Raw genomic sequence first — 23,059 nt, 5'->3', positions numbered from 1 at the left:
CAGGTTGACAACAGCGTACTAGTTTCCAGATTCTGCTTTATTTTCTCTATCACCTGGCTAAAATGCTATCACTAAATGAAGAACTGAAGGAGTCTCAATAAATCTAAAGAATATCTTCACACACCTAATTTTTGCACGACCAAATATTCTAGGTTAAAAAGGTATTGATTCATATTGACCAATTCTGCAATCTTTAAGGATTTCATGATAGTGCTAAACTCTGCAATCCCTTCTATAAACACAGAATTGCTTTTAGTATCTCTGTTCAGAGGGGCATTTTTTTGGGCTTTCATTTCTCTCTCCCTGCCATTTTTGGAGTCTGGGATATGATGCAGGAATTCTGTCAATTATATATATCTATATATATGTGTGTGTGTGTGTAATCTCAATTATGTACCCTGTGTTTATAAAATAGAACATTAGATAATCACATAGTCCCAGAAATAAAGAAAAAGACATACATCATTTGTGACTCTATTTAAAACCTTATTTTAATAAATTCTTATTTGCGAAACTTGGTAAATGTAGAATGTAAATGTTTTGGCACAGTAACTGAGATAACGCCAGAAAGGCCATGTTAACCACTGAGATAAAAATGTGTCAAATGGTTTATGAAGCGAGTCTATGATGCCCCATGATCATTTCAATGTATACAGTTATGATTTAATAAAAAAAAATAAAATAAAATAAATTCTTCTTTATTGGACCACGGTGATTTTTCAGGATATCATGAATTAGCATCAGTATCTCAAAATTCCTAGAACTTTCAGTTTTCTCCTATCTCAGTGGAAAACCACTTTGATCACTTCTTTCATCTTCTAGAAAAATCCTGAGATATTCATGGTATATCACTTGGGCTGTGATGTAGAGTCTTTCCTCAAAAGAACCATAAACAGTCTGTGCACTGTGGGGTCTGAAACTGAGAATAGATTGTACACAGTATTCTGCCCATAAAAGCTAAAACTCATCTTGCCTAAATGTGACAAGTTATATCTTAGGTTGCAGTCAGTTTATTTCATTTCCATGATCAATCTTTCATTACTTATGCACATCATGGTTAATAAAACAGCAACAAATGTTTTATTTAAAATTAAACATTTTATTTTAAGACAATTGTAGATTCATTTATTAGTCAGGGTTCCACAGATATGGAGAATAAGGAGACATACACACATGCAGGAGAAGAGTCCAAGAACCAAGAATGCCAGTGTCGAAGGGGAGGAGAAGATGGATATCCCAGTTCAAGAAAGGAGCAAGTTTTCCCTTCTTCTGGCTTTTTGTTCTATTCAAGCCTTCAATAGATTGGATGGGGCCATAAGGTAAGGACCACTTTTAATCAGTTAACTGATTACTCATTTATTACAGAAAAACCCTCACAGATACACAAAGAATATGTTTTACCTGCTACGTCAGGATCATATAACCTACAAAAATTGAAAAATAAAATTAACTATAACAATTCACATGTATGTGTGGGAAACAATGCAGAGATTCCATTTACTCATATTCACTCAACCTTGACATCTGGCAAAATCCTAGTGAAATATCAGAATTAGGGCATCAGCACTGATACAGTAAATCACTAAGGATATGGACATGGTAAGAAAATACATAGCAGAGCTGAAGGAGTTGATAAAGGCATACAAGAAGCTTTGAAACACGAAGCTTTGAAACACAATGGAGACTCTCTTAGACTGAATATGGAGAAGAAAGAATTTCAGAAATTGAAGACAAGAATTTTGAACTCTCATAAGCAGTCAAAGTGATACAAACAAACAGAACAAAAAACAAAATATTCCTTTAGTTATGGTATGATTCCAAAAAATGAAATATCTAATTTATAGGGATTCCTGAAGGAGAAGAGGATGATCCTAAAGGCACTGATGCTCTATGTCATGATACTATGGTGGAGATTTTCCAAAACATTTTTAGAGACACAGAAATTCAGATACTAGATAGTTTCAGAACCCCAGTATTACTCAGTCCTAACAAAGCAACTCCTAGAAACATTGTAATTAATATTTCTGAGATTAATATGAAACAGAAAATCCTGCAAGCAGCCAGGTGTAAGAAAAATCTTACCTAAAAAGGGAAAAAATCAGTATGACTGCAGACTCTTTAGCTAAAACTTTTCAAACCAGAAGAGGATGGCCATTGAACTTCAACTTTCTTAAAAAAATTTTTTTTTCAGCCCAGAATCCAATATCCTGCTAAACCAAGCTTAATTTGTAATGGAGAAATCAAATATTTTACTTACATACAAATATTGAGGAAATTTGCCATAACTGGACCAGCTCTACAAAAAGTACTCAGACCCATTCTTCATAATGACCAACAGGACAGTCCATCACCCAAGTGAGAACACACAGAAATTAATGTAAAAAGCTCAGTGTCCACAATGATGAAAGAGATAAAAATAAGCTCTGGACCTCTTAAAAATGAGATGACCAAAATCCCCCCATATCTATCAATTCTTTCAATAAATGTGAATGGGTTGAATTTTTCTCTAAAGAGGCAAAGCCTGGCTGACTAGATAAAAAAGCTCTGACCCTATATCTATTGTATCCAAAAAACACACCTACCCTCAAAGGATAAAACAAGACTTAGGGTTAAAGGGTGGAAAACAATAATCCAGGAAAATAGAAATCAAAAAACTGGGGTTGTAATCTTATTTTCAGATACAACTGGATTCAAATCAACAAAAATAAGGAAAGACAAGAGTGGACACTACATACTTATCAAGGGAAGCATACAACATAAAGAGATTTTAGTAATTAATGTTTATGCACTATACCTGAACACTCCTTAGTTTATAAAGAAAATCCTAAATGATCTGAACAATATGATATCTTCCTTCACTATAATAGTTGGAGATTTTAATACTCTTTTGACAGTACTGGACAGAGCCTCTTAGCAAAAACTAAACAAAGAAATAATGGACTTAAACATGACTATAGAACAAATTAGCTTAACAGACATAACATTTCGTCATTTCATGAATTCATACCCAGCCCATGGATCATCCTCCAAAATTGATAATATCTTATGACACAAGTCTACTGTCAACGAATTTTAAGAAATTATTCCTTGTATCTTCTCATAACATCAATGGAAGTTGAAGTCAACAGCAACAGAAATCTCATACTCAAATAAAGTCATGGAAACTAAAAAAAACATGCTGAATGACTGCTGGGTCCAGGATGAGATTAAGAAGAAAATTATTTGATTTATTGAAAACAATGATAATGAAGCCACAAAATATCAAAACCTCTGTGTAACTTCAAAGGTAATCCAAAGAGGCAGATTATAGCATTAGATGCCTTCATCAATAAAACAGAGTGCGAGCAATTTAACAGGTTAATGGACTACTTCAAGCAAATGGTTAGGAAGAAAAATCCAACCCCCAACACAAACCCAGCAAAAGAAAAGAAATAACCAAAATTCTAGCAGAAGTAAATGAAATTGAAAACAAAAGAATCATTCGGAAGATCAGGGAAACAACAAGTTGATTCTCTAAAATGATTAGTAAAATTGATAAACCCTTGGCCAAACTAACCAGAAACAAAAAAGTAAGATCTCAAATAACTTCCATCAGAAATGAAAAAGGGTAAAAACAGCAGATACTACAAAAATACAAAGGTCCTCAATGGATACTATAAAAAATTCTACATGCAGAAGTATGAAAGTGTAGAGAAAATGAAACTCTACCTGGAATCATACCACCTTTCTAAACTCAACCAGAAAGAATTAGAAATTTTCAATAGACCTATGTCAAGCACCAAAATAGCATTAACTATACAAAATCTTCCAAAAAATAAAAGCCCTGGACCAGATGGTTTCACACCAGAATTCAACCAAACCTCTATAGAGGAAATTTGTATAATCTATTCCAAAGCAAGAAGGAAGAAATCCTTACCAGCACATTCTATGAAGCAAATATCACACTAATACTAAAACCAAGAAGAATCCAACAAAAAAGATAACTATAGAACAATATTATTCATGCAAAAATATTCTATAGGATCTTGCCAAGCAGAACAAGAATATATTTAAAAAGTTATACATTACAATCAAGTAGGTTTTATCCCAGAAATATAAGGTTGTTTCAACATATTTAAACCATAAATGTAACTCACCATATAAATAAAATCAAAAGCAAAGACTATATGATTCTCTCAATTCATGCAAAAAGGCTTTTGGCAATATTCACCATCCTTTCTTGAGAAGAACACTTAAGAAAAAGGCATATATGGGACAATTCTTAAACTGATGGAAGCCATCTACAACAACCTCATAGCCAATATCACATAGGATGGAGTAAAAGTGAAAGCATTTCCACTCAGATGTGGAACTAGACAAGGATGTTCACTGTCACCAATGCGATTCAACATAGTGCTGGAAGTCCTAGCCAGGGTAATCAGGAAAGAGAAGGAGATCAAGGGTATTCAAGAGAACATGTCTTCACTATTATGGAATTGAAAATTAATACAATCTCTATGGAAAGAAGAATGGAGAATTCTCAAAAAACTAACAGTTGACCTTCCATGTGATCTTACAAATCCATTACTAGATATCTATCCAGAAGAACAAAAATCATCTTACCACAACAACATTTGAATGGATATGTTTATTCCAGCTCAATTCATAATTGCCAAGTCATGGAAGTAAACAAGATGTCCATCAACCTGTAACTGGATTAACAAACTCTGACATAAGTATAACATGAAGTATTATTCAGCCATAAGAAAAAATGGAGATTTCACATCTTTTATTTTTACCTGAATTGAATTGAAACGCATTCTTCTTAGCAAAGTAGCTCAAGGGGGGGGGGAAGTATCCAATGTACTCAATACTAATATGAAACCAATATATAAACAATTACACTTCCAGACAAATGATAAAACACAAATATAGTCTACTGAGAGGCAGGGGAAAAGAGTGGAGTGAGAGGGTGATTGGTGGAATCTCACCTAATCTGTACAATGTGAGAGTGTTTATTATGGCCCCTGGGTGAAGGGCTCAACTACATCTTGAACTTTACCTTGTAAGTGAAAAAAATTCAACATAAAAAATATGTACCCTTATATTATTTTGAAATTAAAAATTAGAATATTAGGGAAAAAATAACTTCAAGTAAAATGTTGAAAAGCAGCAGCAAAATGGCCATCCTTGCCTGATTAATCTTAATGAGAAGAGTTCAGTCTTTAACCCTAAACTACAATGTTAGCTAGGGGATTTTTTGAATCCTTTTAGCATGTCAAAAAAGTTTTGGGTTTTATTAATCGTAGATTTCTGAGTGTGATTTATGACAAAAAGGTGATACATTTTTTTCAAATACTTTTTTAATGCATTAATTGTAATTAATACTGACTCTCTTATCTATGAATATATTTTATTACATTAATTATGTTTGTACATTGAATGATCTTTGCACTCCCAGAATAAATCTCACTTAACCAAGATGAATGATGTTAATGTGCTGCTGGATTTACTTTGGTAGCATTTTGGTGATGATTTTGAAATCTACATTGCAGTACTGGTGTATAGTTTTCTTTTCTTGGGACATTTTTGTTATTGGGGCAATGCTTGCCTCAGAGACTGTTAGAAAGTGTTTCTTACTCCTCTATATATTTTAGAAGAATTTGAGAAGTTTTGATATAATCCCTTTAAGCGATTGTTAGAATTCAGCTGTGAAGCCATCTGGTTCTGGACTTTTCTTAATTGGGCAGTTTTTAATTACTGGTTCAATTTACTTATATGTCTGCTCAAATTTTCTATTTCTTCTTAATTTAGTTTTAGATAATGTTTCCATAAATTTTCAACTTCATATGACTTAGTTAAATTTGTTGGCATCCAACTTTTCATAATATTCTCAGCTTTGTAATAATGGCTTTACTTTAACTTCTGGTGTTAGTAATTTGATTCTTTTCCTTTCTTTTTCAGTTTAGCTAAATGTTTGCCAATTTTGTTGATTATTTCAAAGAATCAACTTTAAGTTTAATAAATTCTCTTTTTTTAGTTCTATAATTCTTTTGTTGGAACTTCAACCCTTAATATTCTCTTCCTTATGCTATTTTTGTTGTATATTGCTTTTACACCTATTTTTCTATTTCCTTAAGGTAGAAAGTTAGGTTGTTCACTTCATCTTAATTCTTTGTTAATACAATCATTTGAGTTTTAAATTTCATTCTGACAAATTTTTCTGAGAAAGTCTATATGTTTTGTTATGTTTTACTTCTATTTTTATTCTTATTTGAGTCAAAGTATTTCATAATTTCACTTGAAATTTTTCCTTTAACTCCTTGGTTGTGTGAAAGATTGTTGTTTTATTATCACATTGCAAATCTTTTGTTGTTTTTATTGTTGTTCTATATGACTTAAAAGACAAATATATAAAACAATAATTGAAAACTATGTTAATGGACACAAAATGTATAAAAATATAATTTATGACAATAACAACATCCAAGGAGTTAAAACCACATTGCAAATTTGCTGATTAGATTTCAGCATGTGAGTTTGGGGAGTACAGGAACATTCAGACTATATTAAGTGTGTGTGTGTGTGTGTGTGTGTGTGTGTGTGTGTTTCTTTTTCTTCATATTCAATGCCTATCTTTCTTCCCTGGTTGCTTCTATTAATTTCTTTTATTCTCTATGAATGCATCAGACTTTCTTGCTTCTGTATAGGCTTTGGACCTTTTGAGTCTGGTAATGTAAACATTCTGGATAACAGATTCTCCATTCCCTCAGGAGTTTGTGTTGGTGTTTATTATATGTTGTATTTTGGTTAGCGTCCTTCTAAACTGTCTTGCAAAGTCTATATTTTGTCATATATGACCACTGAAATCTATACTTTGGATCAACAGTCACTTAATGTTTTGAAACATTTTCCTCACCTAGATCCAAGACAAGAAAAGAAAAATACAATACTCCCCCCAATCTTTGAATATTGGCACTGTTTCAGAGCAATTCTCTGCTGCTTATTCAGAGCACTATACCTTTGTCTTAGCCTTTACTTGTGGCTTGCAGGAGGAAAGCCAACCAAAAGTACAGCTGGACTACTGCTCTGGCCTTTCTGAGTATGCTTTCAGCCCATAGCATTAATGTGATTTTTGGTATTCCCTGATAAAAATGGCAGCTTTTACAATTCCTTTTATTCCTGATGGATCTCCTTTACTAAATTTTTCTTCTTGGGATTTTTTTTTTTAATTCAGGTGAATATGAGGATACATACAATTAGGTTACATTGTGTGAAATATTGGGGCATATGACTCACTTCCTGGGGAAGGAGACTTTCCCTTATTTTCTCAGGAGTTTTGTCTTAACTATCATTTGCCCTAATGTTATCTCTTACTCCTTTAACCCCAGCTGCTACAGCAGTACTCCAGAAGCCCCCATGAAAGACACCCAGCTTTGTGGTGAATATTTCAAGTTAGATGAAACAAAAGTAAGCCCTTGAACCATTCCTTAAGAGAGCCTCCAGATAGGTGGAAATGCACAACCATAATTCTTTAAGAATATGATCGGATATGCTGACTCTGGCACTCACAACTTGTACCAGGCATGCAGGCTGCTGTATTCAGAGCTGTTGCCCATCTGATGAGGCAAGCATTTAAAAAATAAATAAATAAAAATAAAATAAATAAAAAAATAAAAAACCGAAAAAAAAATAAAATAAATAAAAATAAAAAAGCCACAGAGCTCTAATTACTGTGCATCAGCTCCTTCCTTACTTTATCATTCTGCTGGTGGTTGTCATTTTCTGACTTGATTCCAGTGTCAGAAAAAGTTTATTCTGAGAATTTTTGCTCACTTATTAGTTGTTTTGGTGGAGAGAGAGCAAAAAAGTTTCTTGTAGTGCCATTTTTAGTGATATCAATCCAATTCTCACTTTTATATTCATATTTCTGCACAGTATTGTGAATATTCTGAGCCTCAGAAAAATTATTATTTCTTTTGTTTTTGCCATAATACCATAACAACCCCATTTTCACTTTTTGAATTATAATTCACTTGTTCACTGTATACTATCCACTCTGGGAAGTAAAATAGAAGATCATTACAATGGAAATCATAGTTTTGCCTTAGCTGGCAAGAAATAATGGTAATAGGCATCATATATGCAGAGTCTATAATTCAAAATAAGATAAAGCAAAATTAAAATAATCTTGGTGACTTCATCAGCAAAACATAATTCAAAAATTGCATTATAGTGTGCAATTAGCCTATGTAGATTCAGGCATACCTTGTACTTGGTTCTTGAACATTTTGTGAACTGACATAAAATTTCCCTGAGGTAAGTTTATATTAGAAAATGTATTGAGAATTAATAAAAAATTTTCAGTGGAGTGTTACATTTCCGTTTGCAGAAATTATATGTTCTAAAAACCTATTTAACTTGCAATGTTGGTACCTCTGATAGAGTAAGAAAATAAAAGATAATTGACACATGAGGCTTGTTTAACATTTATTTATTTGCCCTTCTAATCATCTTTATTATTAATTATTTTGTAACATTAGGCCTTACATGGATAGTAAACATTCATGAATTCAGAGACTATAAAAACAATTAATTTATTTCAATACTTTTATAAGATGTTAAACTGTATAGTAACTTCCATAATTAGAAATCAAAACAAACAAAAAAATCAAAATAAAAATTTATTTTATATTCTTATTTTCTTTTTGTAGGAAAGTAATTAACATTACCAGTGTTACCAAGGATGAACATTTTTAGTAGTTTAAATCTCTGCAAATAGTGTAATACTGAAGTTATAATGTCTTATTGGCCTGTTACCTTCAATTAAAAATAAATGCTTTAATATTTTTGAGACTAGAATAGTTATTTACAGCAAATTTTACAGATAATTTTATTGCTAAAATATGATAAATTTATTCCACTAACTCACATGCTTGGTAATGTTAACCTCATGAGGTATTTTCTTTCTGAATAAGGAAAATAAAAATAATTAAACAGTGTATATTGATCTGGTTCCCTTTCTCTTGATGTTAAATAAAAAGATCATCACCTCATGATCTTGATAATCAAGATGTAATGACATACTAATTCAACACACTACATTTTACTCTTATGTTTCTCTGAAGTGTTATATTCATTTCCTTTCATATTCGTTAACATAACATATATTTCAGTGTATCTAAAGGATGACTAGAATTGATTTCCTCCCTTCCTTCTCTTCTCCCTTTTTTTAATCTTTATTTTTCCTGTGTTTCCTTCTCTCTGTCTCTTTTTCTCTCTTTCTCACTTCTTTTTTAATTTGATGTTGCAGCTTGTAGACATGGAATTTTGAGAACTTCTTTCCTAAAAATAAATTCTATCTTATAAAATTGATAGCCATTAATGATATTTCAGTACACACTTGGGTAAAAACAAACAAACAAAAAAAAACACTACAATCATTTTAACATGCTCATTAAGGTCTATAGCTAATTAAAAATTGTTAAATTATACTGTGTTGAAATTTATTTTTTCAATAATATACATGTATTTATGATCAAGTTTCATTCAGACCTTTTGTCATATAATCAGGTTATTTAAAAAATAACCTAATCCTAAGTATCACAAGAATGGAAAAACAAATAGCGCATGTACTCAGTACTAAACTGGAATTAGTTAATCAATACCTATGTGCTTATATGGAAGCAAAGTTCAACACAATTGAAATAGATAAGATGGGGGGGAGGAGATGGATAAATTCCAATCCAACAGAACATTGCACATTTGAGGGGCACATGTATAACTTTGACTTAAAATATACAAAAGCAAACTATGTAAACAAATCATCTGTACTCCCATAAAAAATATGAAACTAAAAACAAACAAAAAACCTCAACCATGCAAAGTGAGGAGAATTAATAATAGTAGAAGAAGAAGGAGAAAACCGTCATTATTCAATAACAAAGGTAGAATTTCAATTTAAATAGAAAACCAAAAATATCCTGAGGACCATATAAGAACAGCAAGTCCTGGTTTATAAATTAAAGTGAGTTGATCATCTGTCACTGAGCAGAGCTGAGGCCATTCTGATCACATCACCCTTACCAAGCTTACTAGGGACATCCAATAAAGGAATTCTATTTCTTATGAACTCTCCTAAGACTTTGGATGTTTGCAAGTGCAATGTTTTTTTTGTTTTGTTTTTTTTTTGTTTTTTTTTAATATTGCCAGTTTCCTTCCCTTAATTCTTCCACTTTATTTCAGGATACTATGCATACTCTTCTCTTTCAGCCTATCTTCAGAGATAGCTTATATATACTATTGTTCAGTTCGTTTCAAACTGATCTTACATGGTGCTCTGAAGCATGTCATACACCATAGAATTGATCTCACATTGAAGTAAAGACTTTAAGACATTTCTGCCATCACCCAAATTAACCTTTGGTTGAGGTATTTCGTCCCCTTCAACCTTTACTCGGAGTTATGTAAAGTTACCTTCTTATTGGTAAGTAAAATATTTTTGATTTTTTTTAAACAGTGCCACAATTTCTGTCATTGGTTTATTTATAAATATTTTAAGTGTATTTATATTTATTAAGACACACTTGACAATAATTGCATATATTTATGGTGTGCAATGTGATGCCCTCATGTATATATTGTGTGAAATGGTTAAATCAAGCTAATTAACATATCCATAACCCGACAAGTGTATAGTTTTTTGTGGTGAAAACAAATATGATCTACTCTTGGCAATTTTTTTTTGTTTGTTTCTTTTGTTTTTGCAGTTTTTTGGCTGGGGCCAGGTTTGAACCTGCCACCTCTGGTATATGGGGCTGGCACCCTACTCTTTGAGCCACAGGCATTACCCTACTCTTGACAATTTTTAAGTATGTGAAACATTATTATTAACTTGGTCACCTTGCTGTATGACACACCTCTGGAACTGTTTCATTCTTGCTAACTGAAATTTTGTATCTTTTTTTTTATTTATTATTTATTTATTTTTTTTGTAGAGACAGAGTCTCACTTTATGGCCCTCGGTAGAGTGCCATGGTGTCACCCGGCTCACAGCAACCTCCAACTCCTGGGCTTAAGCAATTCTCTTGCCTCAGCCTCCCGAGTAGCTGGGACTACAGGCGCCCGCCACAACGCCCAGCTATTCTCTTGATTGCAGTTCAGCCGGGGCCGGGTTTGAACCCGCCACCCTCGGTATATGGGACCGGCGCCCTACCAACTGAGCCACAGGCGCCGCCCCTGTATCCTTTTTTAAAATTTGAAATTCATATGAGGGTACAATTTTTCAGGGTATGTTGTTCTCAATTCCAAGGTAAAGTTCACATTGTGGAAGAGCTCTTCATCCAGGGTCCTGCTGAACATCTTCACACTGTGCACGTTAGGTCAGATCCTGCCACTGTCCTCCCTGCTTCCCCCAATCCTCCCTCTGCTTCCTCGTCCCTCCCTCTTGCTAGACCATTTTTGTGTTTTGTGTGGGCATGTAATTGTTTATATATTGGCTTCATATTAGTATCGAGTACATTTTTTTTCTTTTCCAGTCTTGAGATAACATTACTAAAAAGAATGTTTTTCAACTTCATCCATGTAAACATAAAAAATGTAACATCTCCATCTTTTCTCATAGCTAAATAGTATTCCTTGGTATACACTTGCTATAGTTTGTTAAACCACTCATGGGTTGATGGGCATTTGGGTTGCTTCCATGACTTGGCAAATATGAATTGAATTGCAATAACCATTCTGGTGAAAATGCTCTTTTTTTTTTTTTTTGTAGAGACAGAGTCTCACTTTATGGCCCTTGGTAGAGTGCCATGGCATCACACAGCTCACAGCAACCTCCAAATCCTGGGCGTAAGCAATTCTCTTGCCTCAGCCTCCCGAGTAGCTGGGACTACAGGCCCCCGCCACAACGCCCAGCTATTTTTTGGTTGCAGTTCAGCCGGGGCCGGGTTTGAACCCGCCACCCTTGGTATATGGGGCCGGCGCCTTACCGACTGAGCCACAGGCGCCTCCCGGTGAAAATGGTGAAAATGTTCTTGTGGTAAAATGATTTTTTTCTTCTGGTTAGATACTTGGTAATGGGATGATGGGATTAAATGGAAGATCAACTTTCACTTCTTTGAGTATTCTTCATCCTTTTCCTATAAAGGTTGTATTAATTTGTAATTCAACCATCAGTGTAGAAGTGTTCTCTTCTCTCTACACCCACACCAGCATCTGCAGATTTGGATGCTCTGATGTGGGCTAATCTTCCTGCACTTAGGTGATATATCAAAGTGGCTTTGATTTGCATTTCTCTGATGATTAAAGATGAGCATTTCTTCTTGTGTTTGTTGGCCATTCATCTGTCATCTTCAGATAAGTTTCTGTTCAAGTATCTTGCCCACTTATAAATGTGGTTGTTTGCTTTTCTTTTATTGATTAATTTGAGTTCTCTATAGATTCTAGTTATTAGGCCTTTGTCTGATTCAAAACATGCAAAAATCTTCTCCCATTTCAAAGGCTGTCTGTTTGATTTGGTTATGGTTCCCTTACCCCTACAGGAGCTTTTCAGCTTGATCAAAGTGCAGTTATTTATTTTTGGTATTGTTGCGATTGTCCAGGGATTCTTCCTCATAAAATCTTTTCCCAATATTTTCAAGCTTTTCCCCAACACTCTCTTCTAGAATTTTTATTATGAAATTTTGTATCCTTTCACCAATATTTTTCTATATACCCTCAACTCTAGATCCTGGTAAATGCCATTCTATTCTTTGTTTCTATGACTTAGCCTTTTTTAGATTCCACATGTAAGTAAGTTCCTGTAGTAACTGTCTTTCTATGCCTGAGTTATTTCACATAGCATAATGTCCTCCAGGTGCATCCATGCTTTTGCTAAAGACAGAATGTTTCCCTTTTTAAGGATGAATAAATATCTTCTTTTTAGTAATATGTAAAATGATGTCTCATGAAAACAATCCTAGAAATACTGGAACATATAATTTTCTGTTAAGTAAACACTTTAGATCATGAGAGAATAAGAAAAGCTTTTGGAGATAAACAAAGTGAGGTTAAAAAAAAAAATGATGGGTTGATATCAGTGTCATTCCTGTCATGGAGACTTCTGCTACTATCAAGAAACAAGAGTCTGGGATAGCACCTAAAACAGCAGTCGGATTGCCATGGAGGAAATTAAAAACGTACGCTGCCTAAGATGGAGGATCTTGAATGTTGAATTATCAGTGAAATAATGAGATTAAAACAAAAATCAGCAGAAAAATCAGACTAAGAGACCTGTCTGTCTTGTTTGAGGTCTAGGTAGAAAATAAATATGCAATTGAGGAGTACTCCTATAACTTTTGGGGAGTTAAGTTTGTATTACTTTCAGAATCTAGTCAATTACACCGTGGGAGTATAACAAAAAGTTTTCCTAGATTGATAACACCCTAGGAAATCTAGTAGAAATAAATTAACCACCTCTGCAAGCTCTCAAAAACGAGTCCCACAGAAGAAAACTGTGCCTGTCACAAAGACTTTCAAAATCCAATATTATAAGTTTTATAGTTTCTGTTTCTCAGTAAAATAAAATAAATAAACTACTAGATGTTATATCTTGTGAAATAAACTTGAAAAGCTGAATATAATACAAAAAGGGGATGTGGAATGAAGAGCTGCAGAGCAATCTAGTGGGGAGAATAGGCTTGCCTGGGGGGCAGAGCAGAAGCCGTGACAGTAAGTTCCTATTTCTGCTGGATGGTTTGCACAGCTAAGAAGCAGCACACGTGGAAAAGCCCAGATTCTGGCCTGGGAACCAGTAATCAAAAGGCAAAATAGTTTATACATAGCAAGGATGGTTGTGATGGACTTAACTACAATGTTGGAAAGACACACCAGCCACACTGAGGAACTGAGTGGGGATTCGGCCAGTGGCTGGTTTGCCCACGGCAAGCCAAAATCAACCACTGGAAGGGGGAGTGAATAAATTTTCGGATGTGTCAACTCTTGGATTTCAAGCCATATTGACATAAGGACAGCAGAGTTGAGCTGACCCCACGGAGCTCTGCTCAGATTAAATATTTGTGTCCGGAAGTAAATGTTTTATACCACTGACTTAGGGTGTTATTTTTTTTAATACAAGAGGAAAATGAAATATCTGACAAAATAGACTTTGGAGAAAATAGTCTCTGGATCTACATAATTCAAAGTACATAATTTCACCAGATAATTCAAAAGTAATATAATTTCAAATGAGTCATATAACATACATTTGAAACATGAAAATCATGATAGAATGAAAATATAATATGTCCAGATTAAAAATAGTAAGAGATGTTTAACACATAATCTCTGTTAGTTGATTGATCTAATAGATGTTTTTAAAAATGTTGGGAATAGAAAAGACTTGATCAACACATTTAGTAAAATTCGTAAAATTATGCAAATTTTAACTTTAAGTTCAAAGATTATATAACGTATATATACATATATAATGATATAGATACATATCTTTGATCCTTAATGTACAAAATATTGACAAAAAAGATCATGTGCAAGACTGTAAAGTTACTCTTCCGTAGTTTTAATAAATTACATAATTTAATGAATTATTAATTACTTACAAAATAGATTTTAGCAACTTCCATTCTTCTAATAATTTATAAACAAAAGAATCACAATGTAAATGCCCATGAGTATAGCTAAGTATAACGGTGAAGATTGGAATACTTAGAACTAAGCAATAATGATAATGTCACATTATTTATTTGTGGGTAACAGGTCAATAGGTACTTAGAGGAAAACTTTAATGTCACATGCCAATTTATGATAAGACATTTCTGACATAAAAAGTTTAAAACCACCATATAACCAATTCTAATTATATAGAGGAAGGAAAATTAATAAAAAATGGCAAAAATGAAAAAAATAAAGAAATATTATAAACCAATCGTTAACATTCAATGTTATATCTTTAAAGAACACTAAAAAAAAAAACAAAAAATTCAGTTTCCAAATAGACTGAATAAAGCATAGAGGAAAAAAATTCATTAATACTATATTTAAAATGAACAAGTGAATGTAACTGAAGTATAGAAACTTAAGAAGAAAAATAATGGAGATCTTTTCTCCATTAATTTGAAGTCTTTCAGAAAGTTAATGTTTTTAGGAAAATAAAGGCCAAGAAACAAAAATATATTCTAAATCCTTAAAGCATTTGAGTCAATGGATTTTAATTTAATCTACTCATCATTATACACCCAAATCAAAATCCAGATAATTTTAAATATATTCTATCAAAGAAATAGGAAACTTGAAGTTACTTAATCTAATGACAAACAAAATAGTTTGTGTGTACATCGGTGAAAATATAACAAAAAAATAAAATTATACACAAAAATATAAAAATATTTTTATCGATTTTAACATTGCAGCAGTTGTTATTTTCCTTTAACTGGCCTTATGTTCAAAAATTCTACAACTGAACATTTTTTAACTCTTAAATAATTCTTCAAACTACATATAGCCTCCCTTGACCATTTGTAAACCGAATACATTTAAGATGCACAATGTCACAATCTTAATCTTTTAAATTCTAGTCATGTTATAATATCCTGGATTTCAGTTTCATTTTTTATTATTTATACAGTATAGTTTTATATACTGTATAAATAAACTACAGTACATAGTTTTATATACTGTATAAATAATATTTATAAGCATATTTTAAAAGTTGAGACTTTTCTGCAATGTTCACTTATGTTCAATTTAGAGACAAACCAGTATTCTTTTCACACAGTAAAAGAATTCAATCTAACATCTTTAGGAAATGGAAAAATTATTACCAGCGGGAAGAGGTGCAAACAACTTTCAATGTGGTTCTTATCATGTGTATTGTTGCCATGATCCTTTTCCCAAGTGGGGAAAAAAAGAGACTTATATATTCTTAATGAATATTTGTTTTTGGAAATTCATGAAATCATTATAGCCACTCAGTATTAAAACACTATTTTAATTTTTTAATATTTTATTTTATTTCAGGACCACAGGAGGTTTTTTTTTGAAATAATAATAGGAAATATATTACCCTTCTTATATTTTTATGAATAGGAAAGAAACTACACCTTTGTGATGCTCACCTCTTTTGGCAGTGTATGAAATAAGATATTCTCATAAATCAAATTGAATGACTGGCAGGGGACAAAATTGACCAGGAAAACTGCCATTGAGTCTCTGGGAAGAAAAGTTTACTAACACATTTCTCTATGCCATTTGATGACAAATATGATGATGGCCATTTTCAACACTGCTGGGATACAGTAGTCTTTTTTATTAGACTATGTCACAGTACATTGTAATTAATTTCTCTTTTGTCTTGTCCTTTGCGTGTGAAGTAACTGCCTTAGGAAACATTGGCTCTTTATGACTATGACTAGTACAGATCCATTTTCTCCTTATGCATAGAAGAGAACATGGACAGATGTCTGTACTATTCCTGTTCTGAATACTGTTGTCTAATCTGGCTCACAAAAATCATAAAACCTCTTAAAATCAAATTGAAAGAATTCCTCTTTGATTCAGGGGAGTAAATCATTATTTTCTAAATAAACAAAACAGCTCAGGGAATAAGCATATCAAGCATTCAAGACCTGCTAAACATGTCACTGTGGAGATAATTGGAAACATTCACACCAAGGACACATCTTTAGGCAATTTGGATGACTGTGAGTGCAAGTTTGCAAGTGGCCCAGTGGAATCCACTGTATAATAATTCTATGCATTAAACACAAGGGTTGTTTCATTCTTAAACCCCTGGAGATAATGATTTTGATTCCTCATGACTTGTTTTAGCGTAACTTTCTGTGGGAAAAAATGTGAATACATTGAATGTATATTTTTCATATTTGCATTGTGTGTGTGTTTGTATTTAATATAACATTTATACTTTGAAAACACAAATATATATATATATATATATAAAATATATAACAGGATATGTTTTCCAGGAATGAGATTTTCCTTAGAAAATGCCAGAAAGCTTTTCAAGTCAATTGAGATAAACTACATAACATACTTAAGACATTTTCAACTATCTGAGTTAATTAAATAATTTTCAGTTTCCTAGCTCATTTTCAATATTTGGTTTACTTTTGTGTCATTTTCAAAGATTCATTCCCTCACTTACATCCTGCAACATGTCCTTTACTATTTTGGATATGATTGACCCAAATCATAAAGATTATCTTTTTAAAAAATTTGTAATTAATAGCACTTTCCAGTATATATCTCCTTTAGAGATTCAGAGTATATATCTCCTTTAGAAATTAGTACAAATATACCTAAAATATTTACAAGTACTCATCATGTAAGAAATCCAGTTTTAATTTCTGCAAGTTTCCTAAATCTGAGTATAGGAGTCTTTGGCACAGTACAATTGACTACATGTGTATGCAGCTATTCTATCATATAGCATTCTGCTCATCCACCTGAAAATTTGTCTTGAAATAAAAAATCTGTAAGTTTTCATATGCAAAAATTATTTCATGAAGAAATTATTTCATGAATTATTATTACTTTCAAATTATGGGTAATACATTCAAAAGAAGGCCTGGGAGACACAGTATAGTGTTTATTAGCAAATATCATTCAATATAAGAATAGTTACTCTAGACTTCTGATTTTCTTCAAGTTTATACTTGGAGGTTTCTCTGCTCCCACTGAGCAATGATGAATACTATATAATAGTGTGATTTAGAAAATGAAAATCAAAAATTCAAGGATGAAATTAAGTTGCCCATGTAGAGAATGCAGAGCACCTGGCACTTGCAGACACTGCTGGCGGCATCATGAAGGGTGCAGGTGCTGGGAACAATTACACTTTTTAAGTGTTTGAATTTTAAATTTACTTAGAAACATTCACTTATACATGTAACTCGGATTACTCCTTGAATCCGAATCAAAATTTGTTTGGGGAGTCGGGGGAATAACTGATTACATTTGTTACCTAAGACCAGAATTATGGAAAAATTCCAGAGGCAAAATAGCAAAGTTGGAATAAGAAGACAAAGAACCATAGCTGCATAAACAAAGTTCCCAAAATTGGGATGGTGCAGCCACTTTAAGCCTCGATCTGCATCCCAGCAGGGGGACTGACAGAAGCAATCCCAGAATCCTGAGATAAGAAGAGTGATACTGAAGAAGAGGCAGAAATAAGGCTGGAAAATGGAGGTTCCTTTTCTTATTTTTATCTATTTCTCTCCAGGCATACTACACTCAACGTAGATCTGACTATTGCTGTGTCTATAATATATACCACACATACTGTGGCCGGAGACTGTTACAGATACTTCATGAATATTCATTCATTCACTCCTTTAACAAATTCTGTGAGGTAGTCACAGAATGAACATGAAACAGAGTGAGATTGAATTTCTTGTCTCTTAGACCTACCTACTTACTTAACATTGTTTTTTTCTAATCTACGTAAAATCAAAAACTGTTGTAAATAAGAAAATTGTGTAAATTACAATAAGTAGTTGCTTTTTGGTGCCCAGCATGCAACATGAGGGATATAAGCTATTTACTTGTATGCAATGTCCAGCAGTTTGTGGAATTGATGGGCAGGAAAATATTCTGAATAATCATTTGCATGTGTTGGCTGATAAGAAGAACTTTGTTTGGATTAAAATTTTTTTTAAAAGGTATTTTAAAATGTACTTAGGTGCTTAAGTTTTTATCTGTTTGCCTGTGTGTGTGTTTGCAGGATTCTGAGAAGAAATATAATGGAGACAAGACAGTGAAGAAGATGGTATTTCTGTCAGTTTTGATCTGAGATATTTTATGAGCCTCATCACAGAAGCTTGAGTTATCATTGAAGCTTGGGTTGATCTTGTGAATTTAAGGTGAGTCCATTCGGAACTAAAAGCACAAGGATTGTTGATTTGGATGCTGATGGCAAGATCTGAGAAGAGAACCATTCCTTTTCCTTGCCTTTCTCTGGAACACTGGGCCCAGTGGTCCTCTAGGAAAGCCGTGACTCTTAGTCAGTAGACGTGGGTAATTAGGTTCATCAGAGACCTAATTAAGACTGGGCTGTGGAAGCCAAACAGTTCACTTAGAGGGGAGACAAATCTTCAATGAAAGATTAAGACTCACTGACATGACATTCCACAGTCACATACCGAAATAATTGGGGTAAAATTCAGTAACAAAGTGCAGGATATGGCAAGATCATTTTAGGAACCAGATTTCTTTATTCAGTTAATGTTGTCTCTTACTCAGGATAAAGAAACAAGAGTCTCCATAGAGATTATAGCTGATTACATTCTGATGATAGCTCTAAGAATTTACAGTTGTAATAAGTCATACTAATGTTCATAGGATAAACTTCAAAGACTTGTTTAATAAGTAGAGCAGACACAAAATCACCATTATAAAATGCGATAAACAAAAGGATATAAAATCACAAGAAGAGTAATTCATAATGTTATGGAGAAGGCAGGAGGAGTTTTCAGGAGAGCAACACTAAGGTGGAACTTGAGAATGTGGAGAAGATAATTAGACCGAGACAATGGAGAGGGGCGTTCCTGGTGCAGGGAACTGCAGATGAAAGACAGCAGGAGTTGGAGGGGCAGTTACACATTCGGGAGATACTAATTCGGCTGGTGCACAAGTGTGGGGGGTAAATGCAACGAGAGATGGAGAATTTGCTCAGAGATTGTCAAGGATCCTGAATACTAAGCTACATTCTTGTGAATTTTACCTTCCAAAACAAATTTATTCAGGTTGGTTTCTCTTAGCATTGCCGTGTTTCTTTCTCTTAAATCTGTTCACTTTCCAGTCTCCTCTTGAAAACCTTTCATACTACTTGAATATTGATCTCCTCAAATTTGTTCCATTATATTAATTCTGTCACACATAATTTATCTTTTATGGTTCTCATAACAAAGATGCTTGCTTTTATCATCTCTGTAACATGTAATGTCATCATTCTAAACTGCTATTTAGATTGAGAGAAAATAACCATTGCATTCTACATAATAGGTACTTGATAAATATCTGTAAAGTGAAGCAGTGCCTACGAATTCCAGTGTCACAGTCATCCAAGCAATTTTGCGGAGAAGCACAAATTAAAATGCCTGTCTCATGATACTCACGTTCAGTGCCTTTAAACGCAGCCTGTTTCTTTCTTTTGTCTTTTTCTCTAGTGCTTTTCCTTCTGTTTGCTTCCCTGGTTAGCTATTGACAGCTGCTGCTTACAGGTGTACTTACTGTGGAGCCAATGAAGCTTCAGTTCACAAGGGACGTTGGTCCCTTTCAAGGCACAGAGAGGCGTTCCAGGAATGTGCCTTTTGTAAGTTCTGTAAGACTTAGGTAATTGCCATCCACTAAGGACTGTTTCTTCACATTCTGACTTTCATTCTGTCACACTTTCTCTGATTCTATAAGGCATTACAAAAGCGACTGCTGATGTGGGTCAGCAGTTTGAATTAGTTTGTTTAGTTTGAATTTTGTAGCACATATTTAAATGACTCACGGTATCTTCTATTTTAGTTAGGTTATTGCTAAACATTCATGAAAGGGAATGCTCCCACAGACACTCTGAGCAACCACTGCTCTAACTCCTCGGATGGTGTGAAGAGAAGGCTCAGGTTAGGAGATGGTACGGAATGATGAGCAGGTCCCACAAGGCCCAGCACCAGAAGCAGGCGTGGAGTTGGTGCTATCAATTATGCAAAGGTATATAAGGTGAATCACTTTGCAAGAAAACTTGAAAGGCAGAAAAATCTTCATACATGTGTAAACCTCCGTCTAATAAGTGATTCTGTAATTGAACATCAATGCATAAACTTACATATTACCAGAACATTTCTTGAGGTGTTTGTTTTTCCTTCATTAAAATCATGAAGAATACCTTATTAAAATACCAACCCCTCACCAGCATTTCCAAGGTGGTAATTCACCCTTCCATTAATCACAAAACCTGTAATAATCAAATAAAGGCCATGTGATTATAATGTATTCCACTTTGAGCCTCAGCTATACTAGGGAAGATGGAGATCTATGGAGTGTGCCCTAATGTAGAAAACTTTGAAAAATACGTGTCATTTCATCTATCTTTGTGAAAATTGAAGCTCTGTGTTCACTAACCTAAAATCATTCTTTTCTATACTTTTTAAGTACAACACAGGCAAAACCCTGATAAAGTTACTATACTCAACTAGAACTGTCAGTGAATATTCGTCAGCACCCAGCTTCCCGCACGTCCTGTATTGACACTCTTCTCTCCCTACCGTAACATACTTCCTCCCTTGAGAGGTACTACATATTTTTTAGTTATTATTTAAAATAAATTATTTCTTCATTCATTCAAATATAGTGTGTTATAAATATGTGAAAAGCCTTGTACAAAGTTCTAAACAGAAACGGAAATAATCTACAAAGATAAAAGGTGATCTTTGCAAATAAACTGTAACATAAAATAACAATTAAATAGGAGATATCATAAATGTAAAAACAAACTCATTTGAAAACATAAAAAAATTGAAAATATGAATTTATTTTTGACCGAATTGTGGGGAAACGTATTAGTTTCTGCAGTATTTCCTGAAAAACCTGCCCACAGTTGTTTTATACAAGTAGGTACAGCACACTCTAAAAGATGAAAAGTATAGTGTAGTAAATAGGTGAGCCAGTAATTTAATTGTTTATTATCACTATCAAGTATTGTGCCCTGTACATGACTTCATATGCTGTATTTCTATCCCACTGGTAGTATAGTAAATTTGTTTACATCAGCATCAGCACAAACATATGAATAATATTTTGTGCTAGGATAATTTCAAGACAGCTACAATGTCACTTCAGTGACAGAGATTTTTCAGCTCCATTCTAATCTTCTGAGATTACCATCATGCATGTGGTCTGTGGTTGACTGCACCATTGTTATGCGGCACAGAACTATTGTGTATGTGCATATAGACACACAGGCATACATATGCAATATACGCACATGTGTATGCCATGTAATTACAGACAGCACTAATTGATGTTAGTCTACCAGAAGTACACTTTCCTACTCCCTATTTACATCTTTATTAACCTTAGTAAAAGAATTATGTAGTTTTCTTATATTTTATTTTTATCTTCAAGCTGGATTGAAATTTGATTTTCCTGTTCTAGTTTGTGCAGAGTAATGTTTGTAGGCCATCTGAAATGAAGCCTTCATATTCTGTCCCCTCAGAAGTTCAAACAATATTTTCCTTTTGCAGGATGCTCATTTTAATAAGTGTAAATCTGGGAACTCTTTGATGAGACTGTAAATTATATATCACTGAATTGCTATATAAAGGACAAACTGTCACTTTGTCTTCCTTGATTTTATATGCTGTCTCACTCCACCTGTTTTCCCTCCCTACTGACCATCCAGTTTCATACTCATGATACCTGCAGTTCATTATATATTACTTTGAAAATTATCATAGCTTTTATTCTAGATTTCATGATTGTTCAGAAAAATAAAATGGTATACAAAAGACAGATATGACTCATTTGCATATATGGTACCCTTGCGTGCAGGTTAATATCTTGAATTAATACACTACTAAAATAAAGCCAAATTATTGCCTAACATTATTGCCTCTTAAGACATTGATCCTTAATGAAAATATTTTTTATTGCTATAGTTGAATCTAATGGTATTATTATTTTGTGATAAAACAGAGAATACATTCAGTTTTGAGTTTGATGAAGAAATTAATGACTCAACAATTCCAATTTCTCCACACAGTTACATGATGGACAGAAAAAGCGAATTAAACTTAATATTTGATTATAGGCCAATAGTGCACATTTCCTCCCTGGAAGCTGTTTGATTATCTTGGTTAGAATCTTGGTTTTATTTGTGTGTCTACTCCTCACATTTCATCTCAAAGCAAATAAACTAACACGCACACTGTCTTTGTTTTTTTTAAACAAACACATAGATGAGACTAAGATGATCTAGAACAGACTATTATTAATATATGTCATCACAGAAGCCTATGCAGTTTCAGAATCTATCTTTCAAATATCTATTGGTGGAGCTTTTTGACATGAAGCTGAGCAG

This window comes from Nycticebus coucang, chromosome Y (genome assembly GCF_027406575.1).
Source record: "Nycticebus coucang isolate mNycCou1 chromosome Y, mNycCou1.pri, whole genome shotgun sequence".
Classification (NCBI taxonomy): Eukaryota; Metazoa; Chordata; class Mammalia; order Primates; family Lorisidae; genus Nycticebus; species Nycticebus coucang.
This window is presented reverse-complemented; position numbering follows the sequence as displayed.